The sequence below is a fragment of the Hemiscyllium ocellatum genome, chromosome 26 (genome assembly GCF_020745735.1).
Source record: "Hemiscyllium ocellatum isolate sHemOce1 chromosome 26, sHemOce1.pat.X.cur, whole genome shotgun sequence".
NCBI classification, from domain to species: domain Eukaryota; kingdom Metazoa; phylum Chordata; class Chondrichthyes; order Orectolobiformes; family Hemiscylliidae; genus Hemiscyllium; species Hemiscyllium ocellatum.
The window spans coordinates 9,196,344-9,211,230 of NC_083426.1; positions in this window are offsets into that span (position 1 = coordinate 9,196,344).

Here is a 14,887-nt window from a genome sequence, read left to right on the forward strand (position 1 = left end):
CAGACTGTAACAAGCTGTGGTTCTGAACTCGAGCTGAGATTTCCCTTTAGTGGAGATATTGTTTGGAGCAGTTTGCTGGGCCATTTCACAAGGCACGTGGAGTTAGCCTCATAGTGTGAACTCAGATTCCCATGACCAGGATCCAATAGGGTTGGAGGTCCCTACTCTGAAAGCAGTTACATTTTTAGAACAATCTGGTTGCTTTCCTGCTCACATCATCTCCTGGTGACTGTCCAATATTGAGCAGTTGTGCTGAATTTAATTACATGTTTTGCCAAAGTGGGAATTGGGCTGCTTCTCCATGATTTGTAAGTGCAGTCTCAAATCCATCTGGCATTGGATCCTTTCTGTTTTTCACCAGGCTTCTATTGGACTTCTAACACTGAAATATTAAGCATTAATGATAACTAACAGAGGAAGAGTCAGTCTCTGGATTTCTCTTCACTTCATTGCTGAATGCTGACTTGCACTTTATTTCTGTTTATGGCTGGCGCATTGAGAGCAGTCGATATTCCCCAGGTCAAACTCATAAACATTTTCGTTTTCATCACATCAAGAGCAGTTGGCACCAATGTTTCATCTTCTTGACTCAGCACAAAAAGGTTTTCCTTTTAAAAATGCAATCGCAGGGCTTAGATATCACTGCCATGTTCTGTGCCCATCTGCAACAGCCATACAGAAAGAGATGGTGGCAAGGACAGCATGGTGGCTCAGTGGTTAGCACTGCTGCCTCACAGTGCCAGAGACCTGGGTTCAATTCTAGCCTTGGGCGACTGTCTGTGTGGAGTTTGCACATTCTCCCCATGTCTGCGTGGGTTTCCTCCCACACTCCAAAGATGTGTTAGGTGGATTGGCCATGCTAAATTTCCTGCAGCCTTGGCTAGATTAGCTATGGGAAATACAGGGATAGGATGGGTGCTCTTCAGAGGATCGGTGTGGACTGGATGGGCCAAATGACCTGCTTCTACACAGTAGGGGTTGCTATGAAGCGAATGGCTATTTCAAAGGGTAGTTCAGAATCAGACCGTTCTGGTCTAGAATCACCTATAGGTCAGACAGATTAAGGACATCTCTCATCTGAGATAGATAACTGCTGCTGATTAAACCTGACAGGTCGAGATGGAGAATCCTTCGTGAGAGCCTCACCTGGTGCAGGAATCAAACTCACATTGCTAAAAATCACACTGCACTGCAAACCAACCATTCAAGCTAACCAATCCTCATTACATTAAGTGGTGCTATACAAGTACTTGTTGTTGTTAGTGAGATTGCCATGACCACATGAACTGTACTGGTTAAAAGGAGTGGTGAACGAATACAGGTTCCCACTTTTAGTTCTTGGGAGGGGACCTACACAATCAATTATAACCCACCTGAAAGGTTCTTCAAATGTGAGAATTGGTAACAAAGGTGCTGGCTTTATTACCGCCTGTGGCTCACCTACCATTTGGCATGTATGACCTCCTTATGCATTCCAGACCAATAAAAATGTTTTCATACCTTAGCCTGAGTCTTTCGTACCCTTAGGTGACCTCCTACAGGAATACATGTGCTACCTGTAACACTTCCTGTCTGTATGCTACTGGCAACACAATCTGGTACACTTTGACCCACTTCTCCTCTGCACTAACCTGTCCGTAGTCTCCATTTCTGTCTATTGATTCTATCTTTCAGATAATAACCCTCCGGAATATTCTCTGCCTCCTTTTCGGAGTAAACATCCAAATGTATATCTTTTATCATCTTGTCTTGCTGTTGCAAGTCCCTTAGCCTTCCAGGACTAAATACCTCTGTCTGAAACTCTGCCTGTTCAGGTTTTTCCTGCACCAAGCAGGGTATCCGCTAACTGAACCTCAACTCTTTCATCTTTCTCTTTACTTTTCACTTTGTGCAGTGACTTTTGAGAGTGGGATCTGGTTACTACACAGTTTGGAAAAATGCCAGGATATTTCTGTTCTAACTCCTTAGTTTCTTGGTCTTCCAAGAATGTAGGGAGGCTGTGGAGAAGGTAGCACTGACAGGGAATACTAGCGGACACAAAGATGGGTTCAAGTGTGTATACTTCAACACAAGAAGTATCAGAGATAAGGTGGGTGAACTTAAGGCGTGAATCGGTACTTGGGACCACGATGTTGTAGCCATCAAGGATATTTATGTGTATGTGAGAAAAATGAGAATGACGAAACGAGGGTAGGTCCGATCAAGGACAGTAGTGGGAGACTGTGTATTGAGTCAGAAGAGATAGGAGAGGTCTTGAATGAGTACTTTTCTTCAGTATTTACAAATGAGAGGGACCGTATTGTTGAAGAGGAGAGTATGAAACAGACTGGTAAGCTAGAGGAGATACTTTTAGGAAGGAAGATGTGTTGGGCATTTTGAAAAACTTGAGGATAGACAAGTCCCCCCGGCCTGACGGGATATATCCTAGGATTATGTGGGAAGCAAGAGAGGAAATTGCAGAGCCGTTGGCAATGATCTTTTCGTCTTCACTGTCAACGGGGGTGGTACCAGGGGACTGGAGAGTGGCGAATGTTGTGCCCCTGTTCAAAAAAGGGAATAGGGATAACCCCAGGAATTACAGGCCAGTTAGTCTTGCTTCGATGGTAGGCAAAGTAATGGAAAGGATACTGAGGGATAGGATTTATGAGTATCTGGAAAGACACTGCTTGATTAGGGGCAGCCAGCACGGATTTGTGAGGGGTAGGTCTTGCCTTACAAGTCTTATTGAATTCTTTGAGGAGGTGACCAAGCATGTGGATGAGGGTAGAGCAGTGGATGTAGTGTACATGGATTTTAGTAAGGCATTTGATAAGGTTCTCCATGGTAGGCTTATGCGGAAAGTCAGGAGACATGGGACAGAGGGAAATTTGGCCAGTTGGATAGAGAACTGGCCAACCGGTCGAAGTCAGAAAGTGGTGGTAGATGGTAAATATTCAGCCTGGAGCCCAGTTACAAGTGGAGTTCTGCAGGGATCAGTTCTGGGTCCTCTGCTGTTTGTAAATTTTATTAATGACTTGAAAGAGGGAGTCGAAGGGTGGGTCAGTAAATTTGCAGACGATACGAAGATTGGTGGAATTGTGGATAGTGAGGAGGGCTGTTGTCGGCTGCAAAGGGACTTAGATATGATGCAGAGCTGGGCTGAGGAGTGACAGATGGAGTTCAACCCTGTCAAGTGTGAGGTTGTCCATTTTGGAAGGACAAATAAGAATGCGGAATACAGGGTTAACGGTAGGGTTCTTAGTAAGGTGGAAGAGCAGAGGGATCTTGGGGTCTATGTTTCAAACTTTCTCTTTGAAAGTTGCCACTCAGGTGGATAGAGCTCGTAAGAAGGCCTATGGTGTATTAGCGTTCATTAGCAGAGGGATTGAATTCAAGAGTCGTGAGGTGATGTTGCAGTTGTACAGGACCTTGGTAAGGCCACATTTGGAGTACTGTGTGCAGTTCTGGTCGCCTCACTTTAGGAAAGATGTGGAAGCTTTGGAGAGGGTGCAGAGGAGATTTACCAGGATGTTGCTTGGAATGGAGAATAGGTCATACGAGGATAGGTTGAGAGTGCTAGGCCTTTTCTCATTGGAATGGTGAAGGATGAGGGGTGACTTGATAGAGGTTTATAAGATGATCAGGGGAATAGATAGAGTAGTCAGTCAGAGACTTTTCCCCCGGGTACAACAGAGTGTTACAAGAGGACATAAATTTAAGGTGAAGGGTAGAAGGTATAGGGGGGATGTCAGAGGTAGGGTCTTTACCCAGAGAGTGGTGGGGGCATGGAATGCGCTGCCTGTGGGAGTGGCAGAGTCAAAATCATTGGTGACCTTTAAGCAGCAATTGGACAGGTACATGGATAGGTGCTTAAGCTAGGGAAAATGTTTGGCACAACATTGTGGGCCGAAGGGCCTGTTCAGTGCTGTATTGTTCTATATGTTCTACATTCCTTGGACTTTTCCACAACAAGGGGTGTCACTCCCACCTTGGATCCTGCCAAATCATTCCCAAGAAAAAATTGAATTCCTGGAACTGACATTCTGTCATTCACTCCCACTGTAACTTCCCCAGTCTTGAGTTGGCACTCCAACCTGATCTTGCATATGAGAACACTCAATTTCTGTCCATCTATCTCACAGATTACCACACTCGCGGGTAACAGATCAGAAAGAGCACATATTAGCTCATCTCTTACTATCAGCGACTGGTTAGATCCCGAATCTCTCAAAATGATAACTCTTGTCCTTCTCCCCCTGTTCTTTCTGAATAAACTTTACCCACAGAGGCGGATTCATTGTAGCGATCAGGTACAAGCTCCATACCCAGCCCCTGCCTCGGCTGTGCACGCTACTGCAGCTCCTCAGCTCTTCTTGGAGTCTCCTTTTCTACCTTCACTAATGCTACTGGTTTAGCTTCTTCTACCACATCTTTTCCCACAGTGCCTTTCTTCAATGACCAGCACTGTGACTTTATGTGTCCCACTTTACCCCAGTGGAAACACCTGAGGGCTTTCTCCTCCTTTCCATCCTCTTGGGCCTCTTTTCTTTCCTGTGGTAAATTTTTAACCAGTGTTCTCTACTCTTGGTTTCATAGTGTAGGATCTACCCTTCGCCCAACTTTTATCCCTCACCAGATGAAATTCTGGCCGGAAGCTTGTCTTATGTACCAACATGTCCTCATCTGCTAATTCTGCTTCCCTTCTCACTTCCTGAACGTTCTGTTCCTCCACGTGAATTCTTACCATCTCTGGAAGTGAGTTTTAAACTCCTCCAGCAGAGTAATCTCTCAGAGCCTCAAAGGTCTTACCTATTTTCAAAACATGCACCCATTGATCAAAATGACTACGTTTAATTTGAACTCAACATAAGTCTAACCTGGTTCCTTTTTTGTGTTTCTGAACCACTGTCTGTATACTTCTGGTACCTATTCATAAGTACTTAAAATAGCCCAGTTAACCTCTTCATAATCTCTTGACCCCTCATCTGAGAGCACTGCAAATATCTCATGAGCTCTGCCTACTGATTTAGTCTGAACTGGCATTACCAATAAATCCTCAGATCACTCCATTTGCCTCGTCAATTTTTCAAATGAAATAAAGATGACTTCAATATCATTTTCATCAAAATATTGCAGAGTTTTGACATATTTATATATATCACTACCTTCTCTTTTAATCTTTATCCAGGCTGGGGCTGTTTTCCCTGGAGCATCGGAGGCTAGGGGCGACCTTATAGAGGTTTACAAAATTATGAGGGCCAAGGATACGGTAAATAGGCAAAGTCTTTTCCCTGGGGTCAGGGAGTCCAGAACTAGAGAGCATAGGTTTAGGGTGAGAGGGGAAAGATATAAAAGAGACATAAGGGGCAACTGTTTCACGCAGAGGGTGGTACGTGTATGAAATGAGGAAATGGTGGAGGCTGGTACAATTACAACATTTAAGCGGCATTTGGATGGGTATATGAATAGGAAGGATTTGGAGGGATATGGGCCGGGTGCTGGCAGGTGGGACTAGATTGGGTTGGGATATCTGGTTGGCATGGACGGGTTGGACCGAAGGGTCTGTTTCCATGCTGTACATCTCTATGACTCTATGACTAAGTGCAAGTGAGAACTGCAGATGTTGGAGGTTAGAGTCAAGAGTGTGATGCTAGAAAAGCACAGCAGGTCAGGCAGCATCCGAGGAGCAGGAGAATCGACGTTTCAGCCAAAAACCCTTCATTGACTAAGTCGCAACTTTGCAAATTCAAATTCGCTCTCTCTTTGCTCAACTCAGTACCTTCTCTCTCTCCCTCTGTCTCTTTCCTCCCTATCTCTTTCTGTTTATTTTCTAACTTAATTTTCCTCAATTGTAATTTAAGTTTTTCTATCTCTAGTGCACTTGTCTGTTTCTCTGACATACTTAAATGTTTGAGTAATTTCTTTACAATTTCAGCTTTACTTTTGTCCTTGGTTAATCTAATTTCTTTGCTAATTCTAAAAATATGGCCTTTTTCTTTCCTTCTAAACTTTCTTGGCAAATTTGAGAATCATCCTCAAATCCCAGAACCTCCTTAGCAATTTTAAAAGCCATTTTTCTCAATTTTAATTTAAGATCATTGTGACAGTAGGAAATGTCAGCGGATAGTATGGGCAAACCCAGCAAGCTCAGAATCCTTGGCATCTCTCATCTCCTTTGCAAATGTAGCACCAAAGTCACGCACTGAGAAACTGATGACTGTGTCCAATTAATTAATAGAGTTATAAAGCTTCAGGATAACGTCTGCTCTTGTTCACAGCAGACTGGGCCAAATAAGATGTGCCTGGTTGGCCAATCAGGAGGTCACAGAGAATTAACATGCTAATGATGTCTGGATTTCGGAAATTATGCATCAATAGCACGTACGATGTAATAATTAATAATAACGGAGCAATAAAATAATATTAAACACTGAAGCAAGCAATAGTCTGTGTGATATAATATACATCACCATCAGCAATCTTAGAACAGAGTGCCATAGATCATGTAAACCCTACAGGGCAGATAATTCAGCCCAAGAGAATCCCATCCCTTCAACTTATCCCCATAACTCCACATTTCCCATAGATAATCATTGTTCTGCACATTCCTGGACACTATGGGTGAGTTAGCATGGCCAATCCACCTAGACTACACATCTTTGGACGGTGGGAGGAAACTGGAGCACCCAGAGGAAACCTATGCAGACACGGGGAGAACATGCAACCTCCGCACAGACTGGAATCAAACCTGGGTCCCTGGTGCTGTGAGGCAGCAGTGCTAGCCACTGAGCCACCCTTGATATTGATATACTGATAATCTTGTGGAACTGGACACAGATATTGACTGGGGTCAACCATACAATCCTCTCCTTAACCTTGGCTCAATGTGCTTTTATGATGGAGTACGATGCTTCCGCTAAAACATTCACATTGGGTTTACAAAAGTCACTGTCATCCTGTCACCTCCATTTCTGGGGTGATGCCAGCAAACGTGAATGTTAATGGAGAAACAGGCTTCGGTGGGGAAACCACAAGGATGCTCACTGCAAACTCTTCATAACTAAGAGATTGTCGCTTTCCTATTCCAACTGCAAGATGCTCCAGTTCAAGTACTTTTCAGCACTGTCATAGAGTAGGAATCAAAATGGTCAATTTACACTCAGTGAGCTCCCACAATTAATAAACGCAACAATAATTTGAGGATCTATTATTGAAGGATAAATATTGCAGGACTGCAGGGATAATGCCTCTACCCTCCTCTGAAACAGCCAATGGGATCTTCAACATCCATCCAAGCAAGCAGGCAGGACCACGCTTAACATCTCATCCAAGAGTTGGCACTTCTGTCAGTGCAACACTCCCTCAGCCAAGTGCTGGTGTCAGTCTAGATTGGCTGCTCAACTTCTGAACCTTCCAAATCAAAAGAGGAGAGTGCCACTATCAAGCATGGCTGACCCCATTGAAGGCCTTATAAGGACAGCCCAATTCAACACCACAACAACAACCAGCATTTATATAGTTCCTTTAATGGAGTGAAGCACCCCTTCACAACTCGTCAAATACTTCTCGCCATGCCACAGAAGGAAATGTATGGATAGGACCTTCTTACAGTTATAGACATGTGAACAAAAACCTGTTCAAAATATCATATTATTTTTAATAACTGTCTTAAAGAAGGAGACAGGCATAAAGAGCTGAGTGAGAACATTCTAGAACCCTGGCCCAGGCAGTGGTACTTTGATGTCAGAAGTAGTTTATGCAACACGGCCTCAGTTTATTACCTCTACTGAAAGACAGCAACTCTGACAATGCAGCACTCCCTCAATACTGCAATGGAGCGTCAGCCTAAATGTTTAACCTGATCCCAGAAATGGAGATCATGGAATCCCTACAAAGCAGAAGCAGGCATTTCAGCCTACCAAGGCCACACTGGCCCTCTGAAGAAAATCCCACCAAGACCCACCTTCCCTACAACCCTGCATTTCCCATGGCTAATCCACCTACCCCAGGCCTACACATCTATGGACACTTGTGCACAACTTAGCATGGCAAATCCACCTAACCTACACATCTTTGGGACTGTGGGAGTGAACTAGTGCACCCAGAGGAAACTCACACAGACACAGGGAGAATATGAAAACTCCACATAGACAGTCGCCTGAGGCTGGAATCAAACCCAGGCCACTGGTGCTGTGAGGCAGCAGTGCTAACCACCGAGCCACTGTGCTACCCAGTGGAAGCTATTTTTCAAAGAAACAAGAGAGCTTCCAACTGAACTAAGACTGACACCTGGGTAGTGTTGTTAAAGGCAGTTAAGATCTGAAAGAATTAACTGACATCACAAAATAAACATCAGGACATAGAGGACACTCCCTGGGAGGAGGTAATTAGTTCTCCATGTGCTGTACCAGTCTCCAACATGTGCTGCTGTGATTGGTCCCAGTGTTAATAGCATGTGGTTCAATTTGTAATGAACATACTCTTAGGTTAATCCTGACATTAGCATATCATACATGTAACTAGCTGTTAATTAGTAGGTAATAAAGCTATTTACTATTTATCAGGATAGAGCCTATCTTCTCCTGAAGATGTCAGGAAATCCTTCATTTGCATTAATAGCTTGGGCTAATACCAGCAAGAAGGATTGGTGGTGGAGAATTTATCCAAGATACTCCCAGTCCTACTGACATTATCAGTGGGTGATGGCAAAAAGCATTTGCCAATATGATGTGTTGGCAGCAGGGGGATCCACTGTCGCCCAATGGAAGATAACGCGTCATTGCAACACAGTCATCTTTTGTCTCCATCTCTGAGAGAGTTAGGAATTATTTTTCAATTTTGCAAAACATCAGTGTTGCATCTTCCCTAGTTCTGACCCTGTCCTTATCTGCCAGGTATTTGCTTAATCTGGATGAAACAGAAATACACCAGCAGTTACCTTGACAATAATACAATTATCCATCCAATTTTGGACTCTGATCACATTATGAAGAGGCAGGGAGGTGCAGGCAATGAAGCAATAACAGTTCCTAAGGCTGTATGCTCATTGCACTCATTTCATCTTTTGTTGCATAAGTCAAGTCTCACGGGATCATTTTCATCCATTTCAATCTTAGGAATACAATTTACATCTGCTTGTTCAATATTTTCACAAGAAAAAGGTTTGAATGTTCCAGTAATTTAAATGAAGCAGTATAACCAACACAGTAAGACAGAAAGGGAAAATGCTAAAAATTCTCAGTAGAAATATGGCAACAGTGGTAGAGAAAAACAGAGTTAGGATTTCAGATTAGTGACCTTTCATTAGAAGTACTTTCATTAACATATGGTCTCTGATGAAGGACCACAGATGGGGACAGCATGTTGGCTCAGTGGTTAGCACTGCTCCTCACAGTGCCAGAGACCCAGATTCAAATCCACTCTCGGGCGACTGTCTGTGTTGAGTTTGCACATTCTCTCAGTGTCTGCGTGGGTTTCCTCCGGGTGCTCCGGTTTCCTCCCACAGTCCAAAGATGTGCAGGTTAGATGAAGTGGCCATGCTAAATTGCCCATAGTGTACAGGATATGTAGGTTAGGCATATTATCAGGGCTAAATATAGGATAGTAGGGTAGGGGATTGAATCCGGGTGGATTACTCTTCGGAGGGTCAGTGTGGACTTGTTGGCTGAAGGGCCTGTTTCCTCACTGCAGGGATTCTATGATTCTGAGAAGATATTAATGTTAACCCTCCACTGTTTCCTTTCCACAGATACTCATTCCTGATGAAGGGCTTATGCCCGAAACGTAGAATTTCCTGTTCCTTGGATGCTGCCAGACCTGCTGCGCTTTTCCAGCAACACATTTTCAGCACAGACACTACCTGACTTGTTGAGTATTCCCAGCACTTTTGATTTATTTCAGATTTTCAACATCTATAATATTTTAGTTTTGTCCTACAGTAAAATGGGAATTTAGTACAAAGTAATGAGTTTAGCACTCTTCCATCTGACACACAAGGTTGTGATTTAAGTGCCAGTCCAGAGATTTTAGTGCATAATCCAGATTGAGGATCATATGGTGATCCTCACGTAACTCACTACTAGTCAACCTGAAGCAGGATTGAGTAAGTGCTGTATGGTCAGGGGTGCTGTCTTTCAGATGAGATCTTGATAAACCAAGGCTTTGTCTGCTCCCTTAAGTTGACAATAAAAAGTCACATAGTTTTCACATCATTGCTGGCAATTACTCACTATGGAGTACAATTGTTCACTTAGGAAGTTCCGTGTCACTGGTCATGGGCTCTGTTGGTCTTTGTGTGACTGATAAACCTGATCCTAGAGCCTCATCTTTGACTGCATATTGTGCTTCATTGACTAAGGAGAGATGATGGTCTAGTGTACTATTAATCCAGAAACCATGTAATGTTTTGGGGACCTGGGCTTAAATCCCACCATAGGCAGAGGGTGGAATTTGAATTCAACATTTTTTTTAAAAATCTGAATTAAGATTCTAGTGATGACCATGAATCTATCGTCAATTGTGGGGATAAACCCAGCTGGTTCTTCAGGAAAGGAAACTGGGGTACATGTGATTCCAGACCCACAGCAATGACTCTTAACTGCCCTCTGGGAAATAAAGGCAGGTCAGCCAACGACACACTCATCCCATGAATGAAGAAAGCTGGGACTTTGATTTTCAGACTGCGGGTAGATGAGCCCACTGGATGTGATTTTACAGCCAGGTTAGAGCTGAACAAGATAGGAATATGGCAGCTAGGCCTGGTGCTCTGGCGAATATTTATCCCTCAGTGAACGTCTCCAAAAAAAATCATTAGATCCAACACTCAAAAGGTCATTATGACTTGCGCACAACTTGGCTGTTCCTTGTGTTTAATTGTTTCATTTTGTGACTCCAGTTCTGTTGATGCTTACTGTGCGGCATTGATTAAGTCTAATTGTGAACAAAGAGAAAAATGAAATAAACTGTGGAAAGAGCCAGGCAGAAATGGGTGCTGCAAATTAGAGTCAAGATTAGAGTGGTGCTGGAAAAGCACAGCAGGTCAGGCAGCATCCAAGGAGCAGGGAAATCGCTGTTTCATGCAAAAGCCCTTCACCATTGGGCTTTTGCCCGAAACATCGGTTTTCCTGCTCCTGGGATGCTGCTTGACCTGCTGTGCTTTTCCAGCACCACTCTAATCATGCAGAAAGAACCAGACATCTGAATTAGCAGCATGAAACAGACATTTTAAAATCTAGTGAATAAAACCTGTAACATGTCCAGAATCCAATGCCTTTTCTACATGTCTCTGAGGTTTCAAAACATGCAAAACTGCGAGTCCCAAATTAGAACAGTGACTACACTTCAGAAGCAACTGTAAAGCATATCCTGAGGTTGTGCAAGGTTATGAAATATAGAAAGACAAGTCCTTTTCTATAAACTTCATCCTGACATTTACCTCTGGATTTATTCCTGCAGGAGAGTGGCATTGCTTAAATAGATTAGCTTTGCTGTTGAGAAACACATGCCTAATGTTAATTGCCTTCCCCTGTCACCAGGACAGAGATTATCATAAATGTCACACATTGAAAATGTTCTCTTGTTTGCAGCTTCACTTGACAGGACAGAATTAGAATGGTGCTGCTGTGAATTAAAATCTCTGATCATGCAAACTTCACATGCTCACTTGCAATTAATGTTTTAAGATTGAACAGAGCTTTCCAGAGGCCTGAACACTACTCCCAGTCAGCCCCAGGGGTTCTGTCAAACTGATGTCAATGAACAGACACAGGCGACTCACACCAAGCCACCACAGTGATCCTGGGTTTTATCAAATCCATTTCCTGAGTATTAATGTTAATGTTTGAAACGGAAGGATTTCAGGGTCTGTGACCCACCGAACAGAAAAGAAAGAGAGCAATTTAAGTGTTCAGTTACAACAAGGGGGTAATGAATGTCATGATGATAATAGCCTGCCCTTTTCAAACTGCACGCTTGGGGAAAAAAAAACTGAAGGCAAACAAAATAGCAAATTCAGGCAGTGACAGGAACCCTGTTATTTGACGATCACACATGGGGAAGCAAGGAGCTCTGTATAAAAATAAAATTAAAATAGCAGGCAATGTCAGAAAACGTATCTATTAAAAGAAACAACACTGCCCTTAAATACATCATATAAACATCTACTTCCCAACAGTGCTGCCTTAATATAGGCATTTCCTTTCGTGTGTGATTTTTTGAAAGAGTTTGTTTATCAATAGCTGTAATTGAACACTATTTCAAACACAGAACTGCCAACTCTGATAGGGCATATGACTGGTGACATGATCGCATTACCTCCAACAACTTGCTCCAACTCTATCACCCAATGCAACCACATCTTTGGTGTGGCGGTTGGTTAGTGTTAGATGGCTGGTATACGATACTGACAATGTAGGTTCAATTTCTACTCTGGCTGACGTTAGCACGAAGGATGTTCCTTCTGAACTCCTCCCTTTGCCTGAGGTATGGTGACCCTCTGGCTAAACCACCACCAGTCATCTCTCTAATGAGAGAGCAGCCCTCTTGCCTATTCAGACTATGGTGACTTTCACTGGCAGTACATCTTCCTGCAACAATTGCAAAACAAATACTGACTGCCTTAGCACGTAGGACAATTGTCAATTCATAATCAAACAGTTCAATTTTCCTCCAAACCACCACAGTAAACAGAGCAGAAGACCATTCAGCCCATTGTGTCTGCCCCAAACTCTTATCACTTTGGTTTCTTTTACCATTATTTTCAATCTAGGCCTTTTGTTTTTGATCCTTTTTCTCCATGAGTGGGAAAGGTTTCTCCCTATCTACTTTGTCCAGACTCCTCATATTTTCATTTCTGATGACATGTTAATGTTACTATATTAGTAAGCTAGAGACTTGGAACGTTTCCCAAGATAATGGTGCAGAAAGAGTGAATACTGATGTTGCATTCAGCTCCACCTAATTGGATGATGTATTTGGGTAGAGATTTGGGAAGTCTAGCACAAGGTCCTGATGGAAATAGACATTTTATCTCTAGTTCCTGATAATCGTCCGTACTTATGTCTAACCAATCAATGTAACTTATACCTATTGCTATCATGCAACAGACTGCATCTTGTTATGTGAGACAAATCTTTTTCAAGAGGACTCTCCAGTGATTTACTGCATGCTTTACTGATGGTAATTAGACAGGCCTTAGACTCCGCACAGAAAGCCCTACACCAGTCACTCAAAACCCTATATGACAAAGACTAATGCTCTATAAAGCCAATTTCAAATCCCATCATGGGGTTTCAGGGAATTTAGTTTCAATGAATAAATCTGGAATAAAATGTTTATGCTGGAGCTATTTTTAAGGGGACTATATTACTAATTCATTAGTGAGGTAAAAGTTTGTTGTAAAAGCAGGTCTGATTCCCTATTGTCTTCAGGGAAGAAACCTGCCTTCCTTATTGAGTCTTGATAATAGGTTAGACCATAACTCGAGCAGTCTGATTAGCTCTGAGCTGCCCTGTGAAATGGCTCAGCAACCAAATAACTGGAAGAAACTACTCCAGCAACAGGCACAGTGGGGTGCAGTGCTTCTACATTGTGTGTGGGAAATCATATCTTACAAACTTGATTGAGTTTTTTGAAGAAGTAACAAAGAAGATTGATGAGGGCAGAGCAGTAGATGTGATCGATATGGACTTCAGTAAGGCGTTCAACAAGGTTCCCCATGGGAGACTGGTTAGCAAGGTTAGATCTCATGGAATACAGGGAGAACTAGCCATTTGGATACAGAACTGGCTCAAAGGTAGAAGACAGAGGGTGGTGGTGGAGGTTTGTTTTTTAGACTGGAGGCCTGTGACCAGTGGAGTGCCACAAGGATCGGTGCTGGGTACTCTACTTTTTGTAATTTATATAAATGATTTGGATGCGAACATAAGAGGTACAGTTAGTAAGTTTGCAGATTACAGCAAAATTGGAGGTGTAGTGGACAGCAAAGAGGGTTACCTCAGATTACAACAGGGTCTGGACCAGATGGGCCAATAGACTGAGAAATGGCAGATGGAGTTTAATTCAGATAAATGAGAGGTGCTGCATTTTGGGAAAGCAAATCTTAGCAGGACTTATACACTTCATGGTAAGGTCCTAGGGAGTGTTGCTGAACAAAGAGACCTTGGAGTGCAGGTTCATAGCTCCTTGAAGGTGGAGTCGCAGGTAGATAGGATAGTGAAGGCGGCAATTGGTATGCTTTCCTTTATTGGTCAGAGTATTGAGTACAGGAGTTGGGAGGTCATGTTGCAGCTGTACAGGACATTGGTTAGGCCACTGTTGGAATATTGCGTGCAATTCTGGTCTCCTTCCTAATGGAAAGATGTTGTGAAACTTGAAAGAGTTCAAAAAGATTTACAAGAATGTTGTCAGGGTTGGAGGATTTGAGCTTTCGGGAGAGGCTGAACAGGCTGGAGCTGTTTTCCCTGGAGCGTCGGAGGCTGAGGGTATATGAATAGGAAGGGTTTGGAGGGATATGGGCTGGGTGCTGGCAAGTGGGACTAGATTGGGTTGGGATATCTGGTTGGCATGGACAGGTTGGACTGAATGGTCTGTTTCCATGCTGTACACTTCTATGACTCTATGTGGAGGTGCCAGTATTAGACTAGGGTAGACAAAGTTAAAAATCACACATCACCAACTGATAGTCCAATGGATTTATTTAGAAGTACAAGCTTTTGGAGTACTGGCTGAAGAAGGAGCGGCGCTCCAAAAGCTTGTACTTCCAAATAAACCTGTTGGACTATAACCTGGTGTTTTGTGATTTTTAACGTTGTCTACATTACATAGACCATGCTGGCTCACCATAATTTTCCAAAGGGCAATTAGGGATGGGCAATAAGCGCTGCCCTTTGACCTTTCATACCTAAGGGAT